Here is a 10684-nt window from a genome sequence, read left to right on the forward strand (position 1 = left end):
GCACTGACTGCGGAGGTGGACACGCTAAGGCAGAACCTCGAGCGGTCCGAGCAAGAGCTCGGGCATGCCAAGAAGCAGCTCGAGGACAATGAAGGTAAGAAATGCCTTGTTTAAATATATATAAAAAGGTGTAATTGCAAAAAATGACAGGATTATCGTGGCTATTGTAGGGGGCACGTCTGAGGTGGCGACCCTTAAGCAAGCACTGGTCGAGGCCGAGAAGAGGGCGGCCTCGGAGCGCACCGAGCGGGAGAAGTATGAGGCCGAGGTTGGCAAGGTACGGCAAGAGCTCCAGGCTCTCATGGAAAAACATGAGAGTTTGGAGCTTGACTCAAAGACGGGAGGGTCCGAGCTCGCGGTGGCTATTGAAAATGCCAAGTCTACCAAGGCCGAATCCCAGAAGACCCTCCAAGAGTTGGATGAGGTGAAGAAGATAGTGGCGGGTAAGGCATTCTTTATGCAAAGCAAACACATAAACATGAGTTACTTGTTACTTACCCGAATCCGGAGCTCTCCAGGAGCGTTCGCGGATCTTCCCCGGAGTGTGTCCGATGCCGCCGCATTCTATCGAGCCGAGGAGGGCAGCTCGACAGAGAAGGTGTTCTGGTTTCAGTATGCTGAGGCCGAACACCCCGTGCCCCTGAGCGACTAGCTGAAGCAACTGGTCGAGCTCCACAAGGCGGCCGAACATGCCATGAAGGGCCTCATTGTTCGGCTGTGGCCTGGAGGGGCTCTACCTGGGAGCTATTTCGGGCTGGTGCGGCGGCTGGTGGAGACCTGTCCATGGCTCGAAGTGATCAAGCGCTCCGTCTGCATTAAAGGTGCCCGTAGGGCCCTTGCCCGTGCTAAGGTGCACTGGGGCAAGCTGGATGCTGAGAAGCTTGTGAAGGGCGGGCCACCGCCGGGGAAAGAGCATCACAAGCCCGAGAATTACTATAAGGATGTTCTGAAGGGTGCCTGCCTTGTGGCAGATGAATGTTCTAGGGATGTAATTTTTGAGTGAAACTTGCTCGTTTTGTCCTGTGCGCTGAAAACTTGTTCATATGTGCTAAGAAATGCTGTTGGAATTTAAAATATTACCTTCTGTGCGGCTGTTTATCAATTCTGAGAGATGGCGAGTCGTCGGCTTCTGCCCCCGTGCCGCTAGTGCTGGGGTGTTCGGGATAAACCTGAGCGCTCTTTTTCCCATGTTTGGGTCCTTCGAGGGAGGCGCGCAGCCCAACGAACAAGGCAATCGGACTATAATGCGTGAACACTCTCACTTAGCCATAGAATTCTATAATTTTAAATTTCGGCGAAGCCCTTGGTATTCGGAAGACCGAGTTCGGGGCGCTATCCACGCCTTGGCCGGACAGAGCCGGCTCCTCGCCCTAAGCGGCATAAGTCTTTAGGGACTCGAAAAACCTCTCGAACAGCGACCAGCTCTCGCTTCATCATGACAGTCAGTTTTAGCTTTCTCCACTAAGGTGCTCGACCCAGCTCAACTGGGGCACAATCGCAGTGGTTCTCCTAGTGCTACCTTAGTCGATATAGCGGAATGTAAGGCACCAAAACATAGGAGCCGGGCAAACCCAACTATTGACCCAAGACATGATTCGGAGCCGATGCATATAATGCTATAAGTTTGGGGTGCCGAACTTGTTAAAGTGTTTGCACTTCTCACACCATATTGAGGGGTACTAAAGCCCCTGGCGTATTTTGGCCGTACCAACGTGTACGGGTGCAACATGTCGTTAAGGAACATATATAAAGAAAAAAGGTAATTCAAAAATAGACGAAAGCTATGCATTGTTTATTAAAAAGGGCTGTGATCAAAGCAGAACGATACAAATAATGCAATAAGTGGAAGGTTGGACTAGTTAACATGTCCGTTCCAGGGGCAAGCTGCGGAATATTATGCGGAACAGGTATACTGCTCGTGATAGAGACCACCTGGGAGTTCCGTAATGCGGCGTGGCTTGTCAGCTTCCCTGGTTCTTGCATCATTTGTGCAGCAATTGAACTGCCGAACAGGCGTTCCGAAGGATGGAGTCCTGAAAGTAAGAGAAAATTAAAAAATCGGCAGCCCCTGGTACGGTTTAAGCCGTGTTTTAGGCGTGCCGTGATGGTGCCCCTCCCCCTGTACCCATGGTATCTCTAGAGCGTAGTTATGTACGCGAAGTACTAGCATCGCCTTTTTTGAGGGTTGGGGTTGGGGCCGCATTGCTACGCCTGCTCGGATCGTGCCAGGCGGTCTTGTTGTAGGTTACTCCGGGCGCGCTTGACGGTGTCCGGTCGTTTAGTGGCCGGACTAATGAACTGCCTGGAGAGGCTGCTTTGTACTTCTGCTGCAAGGGCCGCCGTGTGCTCCTATGTTCGGAGGGAGCGTTCGGTGTTTCCATTGACCGTAATTACTCCTCGAGGGCCTGGCATCTTGAGCTTAAGGTATGCGTAGTGCGGTACCGCATTGAACTTAGCGAATGCGGTTCGCCCGAGCAGTGTGTGATAACCACTGCGAAACGAGACTATGTCGAAGGTTAACTCCTCGCTTCGGAAATTATCCAGAGATCCAAAGACCACTTCAAGTGTGACTGAGCCTGTACAGTTGGCCTCTACACCTGGTATTACGCCTTTAAAGGTCGTTTTGGTGGGCTTAATCCTCGAGGGATCTCTGCCCATTTTCGGCACTGTATCCTGGTAAAGCAGGTTCAGGCTGCTGCCGCCGTCCATAAGGACTCTAGTGAGATGAAATCCGTCGATAATTGGGTCTAGAACCAATGCGGCGAATCCGCCATGATGGATTCTAGTGGGATGGTCCCCTCGATCAAAGATGATCGGGCAGGAGGACCATGGGTTGAACTTTGGGGCGATTGGCTCCACCGCGTATACGTCCCTTAACGCGCGCTTCTGCTCCCTTTTAGGGACGTGGGTTGCGTATATCATGTTCACCATCCGCACTTGTGGGGGAAAACCCTTATGTCCACTGTTGTTCGGCGGCCGGGGCTCCTCGTCGTCATCGCTATGTAGCCCCTTGTCTTCATTTTCAGCGTTTAACTTGCCTGCCTGCTTGAACACCCAACAATCCCTGTTGGTGTGATTGGCCGGCTTTTCGGGGGTGCCATGTATCTGGCACAAGCGGTCGAGTATTCGGTCCAAACTGGACGGGCCCCTAGGATTCCTCTTGAATGGCTTTTTCCGCTGACCGGATTTAGAGCCTCTGAATCTGGCATTAACTGTCGTATCCTCAGCATTGTCGCCGTTAATGTGGCACTTCTGCTTGTTGTGACGCGACCTGCTACTACTGTCCCTGGTGTCCGAATTACCAGGGTTCTTGGTCATATTGTTGCTATGAGCAAGCCATCTATCTTCTCCCGCGCAAAAGCGGGTCATGAGTGTTGTGAGTGCTGCCATAGATTTCGGCTTTTCCTGTCCAAGGTGTCGGGCCAGCCACTCGTCATGGATATTGTGCTTGAAGACTGCTAGGGCCTCAGCGTCCGGACAGTTGACTATTTGATTTTTCTTTGTTAGGAACCATGTCCAGAATTGCCTAGCCGATTCCTTTGGCTGCTGAATTACGTGACTTAGGTCATCAGTGTCTGGGGGTCGCACATAAGTGCCCTGGAAATTGTCGAGGAATGCGGCTTCCAGGTCCTCCCAACAACTGATTGATCCTGTTGGCAAGCTGTTAAGCCAATGCCGAGCTGGTCCTTTAAGCTTGAGTGGGAGGTATTTGATGGCGTGGAAATCATCGCCGCGGGCCATGTGGATATGAAGGAGATAATCCTCGATCCATACCGCAGGATCTGTTGTGCAATCATATGATTCGATGTTTACGGGTTTGAAACCCTCGGGGATTTGATGATCCATTATTTCGTCTGTAAAGCATAGTGGGTGTGTGGCGCCTCTCTACTGGGCTATATCATGACGTAGCTCCAATGAGCTTTGTCTACTGTGTTCGGCCCTGCCGAATTTGTGGCCGGCGTGAAGGTTACCGTCTCGAGCCGTGGGGCGCCCCCGCGATCCGTAGATCAATCTTGTTTGCCTTGCCTTATCCTCCAACATATCTCTGTCGCGGCCACGAGGTGGCCGGTCGGCCGCATCAACTGCTTCCTCCTCTATCGGGGTAGCAACTTGCGCTTTGGGTAGCTCTTGGAAGGGCGTTCGAGTTTATGCTCTTCGGCTGCAAGGACTTCAGTCCATTTGTCGACTAGCAAATCTTGATCAGCTCTAAGTTGTTGCTGTTTTTTCTTGAGGCTTCTTGCCGTGGCCATAAGCCTGCGTTGAAAATGCTCTTGCTCGACGGGATCCTCTGGCATGACGAATTCGTCGTCGTCGAGGCTTGCCTCGTCTTCGGAGGGAGGCATATAATTATCGTCCTCGACCTCTCTGTCTGCCGCTCTCTCATGAGGGCTGGTTTCTCCATCCTCTTGTGCTAAATCTTGCTGGAGGGGGTTTTCTTCGGCACTTTCCCGAGTATTATTATCTCCTGTGCTGGAATCACCGTATTTGTTTTGGCGGGATTTTGAGCGGCGCCGCTGACGCGGGCGCTTAGGCTGTTTCTTGGAGGGGTCATCCTCCGCTGTTCCATCGCCATCTCCTTATTTTGGGGTGTCCACCATGTATATGTCATATGACGAGGTGGCTTTCCAGGGCCTAGTAGGCGCTGGTTCTTCATCATCTCCTTCATCGGCGTCCATATCGTCGATGTCTTCAGAGTCGAAGTCGAGCATGTCGGTTAAGTCGTCGACAGTGGCTACAAAGTGGGTGGTGGGTGGGCTTTGAATTTCTTCATCGTCCGAATCCCAACCTTGCTGACCGTAGTCCAGCCAGGGCTCTCCTGATAAAGATAGAGATTTTAGTGTTTTCAGAATATCGCCGAAAGGCGAGTGCTGAAAGATGTCCGCGGCAGTAAACTCCATGATCGACGCCCAATCGGATTCGATCGGCAGGGGCGCGGAGGAGTCCGGAGAGGAGTCCGGCTCCTTGGAGTCATGAGTCTCATAGAGTACGGGGCTGGTGTTCGGCTCAATCGCCATTGGGATCGCAGCCCCCGAGGTGGCGTCCAACCGCCCATCCTCGATCGGCGCAGTTGGCTCCGAATTAAGGGTCGAAGCTGATGCGGGTGCGGCCTCCAGGGCACTGTTTGGCGGCAGAGCTAGATCATGCTCGTCGGGACAGTGCGGCGCGCTCGGCAGTGGCTCGAATCCGTCGAAGATCAAGTCCCCGCGGATGTCAGCCATGTAGTTTAAACTTCCAAATCTGACATGACGGCCAGGGGCGTAGCTTTCGATCTGCTCCAGACGGCCAAGTGAATTGGCCCGCAGTGTGAAGCCGCCGAAGACGAAGATCTGTCCGGGGAGGAAGGTCTCACCCTGGACTGCATCGCTATTGATGATCATAGGAGCCATCAAGCCTGACGGCGACGACACAGAGGAACTCTCAATGAAAGCACCAATGTCGGTGTCAAAACCGGCGGATCTCGGGTAGGGGGTCTCGAACTGTGCATCTAGGCCGGATGGTAACAGGAGGCAAGGGACACTAAGTTTTACCTAGGTTCGGGCCCTCTCGATGGAGGTAAAACCCTACGTCCTGCTTGATTAATATTGATGATATGGGTAGTACAAGAGTAGATCTACCACGAGATCGAAGAGGCTAAACCCTAGAAGCTAGCCTATGGTATGATTGTTGTGATATATGTTGTCCAATGGACTAAAACCCTCCGGTTTATATAGACACCGGAGAGGGTTAGGGTTACACAAAGTCGGTTACAATGGTAGGAGATCTGCATATCCGTATCGCCAAGCTTGCCTTCCACGCCAAGGAAAGTCCCTTCCGGACATGGGACGGAGTCTTTAATCTTGTATCTTCATAGTCCAGGAGTCCGGCTGAAGGTATAGTCCGGCTATCCGAACACCCCCTAATCCAGGACTCCCTCAGGGGGCAAGGTTGTGTTTGAGGAAATAATGCGGCAACTAAAAATTTAACTAGGTGGGAGTACATAACAAGGCGGGGCTATTGAAAATTTGGATCAAGGGCGAGCAGATATTTTTGAGATTGCGAGGGATGCAGAGGTGGGAGTAAAATGCCGAGGCTAGTGAAAATTTGAATCAAGGGACTGAAGCAAAGCGGGAGTTTTTGGGGAGCGAGCTAGTGTGCTTGACACGCCGGCTGTGGACTATAGCTGATGCACCTTCTCGCGTAAGTCATAGGCGTACCATACACCGGCGGTGCTCCAAGATATTTTGTACTACATCTCACATAGTTGGTGATAAAAAAACTGTGTGGGATCTACTTGATTTGAATTACATAATGGGGTCACAGCAACTATATGCCGGGGAGCTCGAGGAGCCAATGTCCAAAAAGAGGTTTATCTGCAGTGAACATGCAACTATATGTGTGTTGTAAAAGAATTGGATTTATTGAGGGTTCGTTTGGACATTTTATACATTAAACTGGTTTTCTAGCCATTTCAAGTGCACAATTCAAAATTAAACTACATGCACATGCTCCGGTGCATATAAATTTGTTGAAAAATCAAATATGTGTCCTTCAGTGCATGCTTAGGTCCCATGCAAGAAACGGGAATGAATTTTTCGGGGTTCGTTTGGCCTTTTTATACATTAACTGGGTTTTCCAGACATTTTATGCGCATAATTCAAATTTGAACTACAAGCACATGCTCCAGTGCACCAAAGTTGGTTGAAAAATCACATGTGTGTCCTTGGGTGCATCCTTAGGTCCCATGCAAGAGATGGGAATGAATTTCAAACACCAGGGCACTGTTGATTACCAGCAAAACGTTGAGATACCTGGTTTTTAAATTCTAGTAAATCCAAAACTCATTTGAAATTCATGAAACTTGGCATGCTATCATGGAGCGGTCTCAACATGCCGTGGTGAAAATTTTGTCCCATTTGGGGCAGGTTTGGGTAAGCTTCTCACAAACCAGAGCTTCTCACAACAAGCATGGTGGTTTCGGTAGGGAACGTGCCACCTTTGGGGACGAAATGATATCCATTGCCTCTTATTGCTTTCTAAAAATTTCTACTGTCAATATAGAACAACATGAGTGTTGTGTTTAATCTTGGAATTTTTCAGGGTTCGTTTGGCCTTTTTATACATTAACTGGGTTTTCTAGGCATTTTATGTGCATAATTCAAATTTGAACCACAAGCACATGCTCCAGTGCACTAAAGTTGGTTGAAAAATGACATGTGTGTCCTTGGATGAATTTCTAGGTCCCATGCAAGAGATGGGAGTGAAATTCAAACACCAGGGCACTGTTGATTGCCGGCAAAATGTTAAGATGCCTGGTTTTTAAATTCTAGTAAATCCAAAACTCGTCTGAAATTCATGAAACTTGGCATGCTATCATGGAGTAGCATCAACATGCCGTGGTAAAAATTTTGTCCCATTTGGGGCAGGTTTGGGTATAAGCTTCTCACAAACTAGAGCTTCTCACAATAAGCATGATGGTTTCGATAGGGAACGTCCCACCTTTGGGGACGAAATGATATCCATTGCGTCTTACTGCTTTCAATTTTTTTCTCATGTCAGCATAGAACAATAGGAGTATTGTTAAAAATTTTGTGATTTTTTGGGGTTTGATTGGACATTTTTATGCATTAACTGAGTTTCCAATGCATTTATGTGCATAATTAAAATTTGAACTACATGCACATGCTACAGTGCATATAAATTGGTTGAAAAAACAAATATGTGTCCATGGGTGCATGCTTAGGTCCCATGCAAGAAATGGGAATGAATTTCAAACACCAGGGCACCGTTGATTGCCGGCAAAACATTGAGATGCCTGGTTTTTAATTTCTAGTAAATCCAAAACTCGTCTGAAATTCATGAAACTTGGCATGCTATCATGGAGCAGCATCAACATGTTGTGGTAAAAACATCTGTTCCATTTGAGGCAGGTTTGGGTATATGCTTCTCACAGACCAGAGCTTCTCACAACAAGCACGATGGTTTCAATAGGGAACGTCCCACCTTTGGGGACTAAATGATATCCATTGCCTCTTATTGCTTTCAATTTTTTTTCTCGTGTCAACATAGAACAACAGGAGTGTTGTGTCAATTCTTGTGATTTTTCAGGGCTCGTTTGGACATTTTTTATGCATTAACTGAGTTTTCAATGCATTTATGTAGATAATTGAAATTTGAACTACATGCACATGCTCCAGTGCATATAAATTGGTTTAAAAATCAACTATGTGTCCTTGGGTGCATGCTTAGGTCCCATACAAGAAATGGGAATGAATTTCAAACACCAGGGCACCGTTGCTTGCCGGCAAAATGTTGAGATGCCTGGTTTTCAAATTCTAGTAAATCCAAAACTCGTCTGAAATTCATGAAACTTGGCATGCTATCATGGAGCGGCATCAACATGCTGTGGTAAAATTTTTGTCCCATTTGGGGCAGGTTTGGGGATATGCTTCTCACAAACGAGAGTTTCTCACAACAAGCCGGATGGTTTCGGTAGGGAACATCCCACCTTTGGGGACGAAACAATATCCATTGCCTCATATTGCTTTCAAAAAAATTCTCGTGTCAACATAGAATAATAGGAGTGTTGTGTCAATTTTTGTGATTTTTCGGCGTTCGTTTGGACATTTTTATGCATAAACTGAGTTTTCAATGCATTATTGTGCATAATTCTAATTTTAACTACATGCACATGCTCCAATGCATATAAATTGGTTGAAAAATCAAATATGTGTCCTTGGGTGCATGCTTAGGTCCCATGCAAGAAATAGGAATGAATTTCGAACACCAGGGCACCGTTGATTGCCGGCAAAACGTTGAGATGCCTGGTTTTTAAATTCGAGTAAATCCAAAACTCGTCTGAAATTCATGAAACTTGGCATGCTATCATGGAGAGTTATCAACATGCCATGGTAAATTTTTTGTCCCATTTGGGGAAGGTTTGGGGATATGCTCTCACAAACCAGAGCTTTTGACAACAAGCCGGATGGTTTCGGTAGGGAACGTCCCACCTTTGGGGACTAAACGATATCCACTGCCTCTTATTGCTTTCAATTTTTTTTCTCATGTCAACATAGAACAACAGGAGTGTTGTCTCAATTTTTGGGATATTTTGGGGTTCGTTTGGACATTTTATGCATTAATTGAGTTTTCAATGCATTTATGTGCATAATTCAAATTTGAACTACATGCACATGCTCTAATGCACATAAATTGGTTGAAAAATCAAATATGTTTCCTTGGGTGCATGCTTAGGTCCCATGCAAGAAATGCGAATGAATGTCAAACACCCTGCCACGGTCACTCGGACACAAACATTGAGATACCTGGTTTTTAAATTCTAGTAAATCCAATGGTCGTTCGAAATTCGTGAAACTTGGCATGCTAGCATGGAGCGACATCAACATGCCATGGTAAATTTTTTGTCCCATTTGGGGCAGGTTTGGGGATATGCTTCTCACAAACCAGAGCTTCTCACAACAAGCGTGATGGTTTCGGTAGGGAACGTCCTACCTTTGGGGACGAAACGATATCCATTGCCTCTTATTGCTTTCAAATTTTTCTCATGTCAACATAGAACAACAGGAGTGTAGTGTCAATTTTTTGGATTTTTCGGGGTTTGTTTGGACTTTTTTATGCATTAATTGAGTTTTCAATGCATTTATGTGCATAATTCAAATTTGAACTGCACGCACATGCTCTAATGCATATAAATTGGTTGAAAATTCAAATCTGTGTCCTTGGGTGTATACTTAGGTCCCATACAAGAAATTGGAATGAATTTCAAACACCAGGGCACTGTTGATTTCCGGCAAAACATTGCGATACTTCGTTTTTAAATTCTAGTAAATCCAAAACTCGTCCGAAATTCATGAAACTTGGCATGCTTTCATGGAATGGCACCCGACATGTTGTGGTATTTTTCGTGTCCATTTTGAGAGAAGGCTCCGTCGAATAACAGCCAACAAAGGCATTTTGAAAAAATAGCTGCCACTTTAATATCTCAAACGATTGTCTAATTCAAATTGTGTGCGTTCTGTTAACCATTCACGTGACACCACGTGTCTTCGTTTTAATGGCTATAGGAGGTGCCGTGCGGACAACCGCTTGACCTTGACTGAATGGGAGGCGTGCAAGCGGAGTCTGGCGTGCAGGCTTATCGAGAGGCATGCAAGCTGTCCTCCAATGCACAGGCTCACCGGGAAGCGTGCGAGATGTACGTTGCGCAGGCTCACTAGGAAGCGAGCCCTTTGACTTCCATGGTCACCTGCCTTCCTCTCCATTAATGGCGCCCAAGCCGCTATTTAATACGGGGGCCTTACTGTCCGCCTCCCATTCCCCTCCCTTCCATAGACCTCCACCAATGCCATGGCGCAGAATGATCATCTGCCACTAGTCTTCAAGTTTGGTGAAGTCGACTCCGAGCCGGAGGAGATAGAAAATAAGGAGGAATGGGGCCTCATGGACATGGCCCAGAACGAGCTGGATGTTGGTGTCAAAACCGGCGGATCTCAGGTAGGGGGTCCTGAACTGTGCGTCTAAGGTTGATGGTAATAGGAGACACGGGACACGATGTTTACCCAGGTTCGGGCCCTCTCTATGGAGGTAATACCCTACTTCCTGCTTGATTAATCTTGATGAATATGAGTATTACAAGAGTTGATCTACCTCGAGATCATAATGGCTAAAACCCTAGAAGTCTAGCCTA

This window comes from Triticum aestivum, chromosome 6A (assembly GCF_018294505.1).
Source record: "Triticum aestivum cultivar Chinese Spring chromosome 6A, IWGSC CS RefSeq v2.1, whole genome shotgun sequence".
Lineage (NCBI taxonomy): Eukaryota > Viridiplantae > Streptophyta > Magnoliopsida > Poales > Poaceae > Triticum > Triticum aestivum.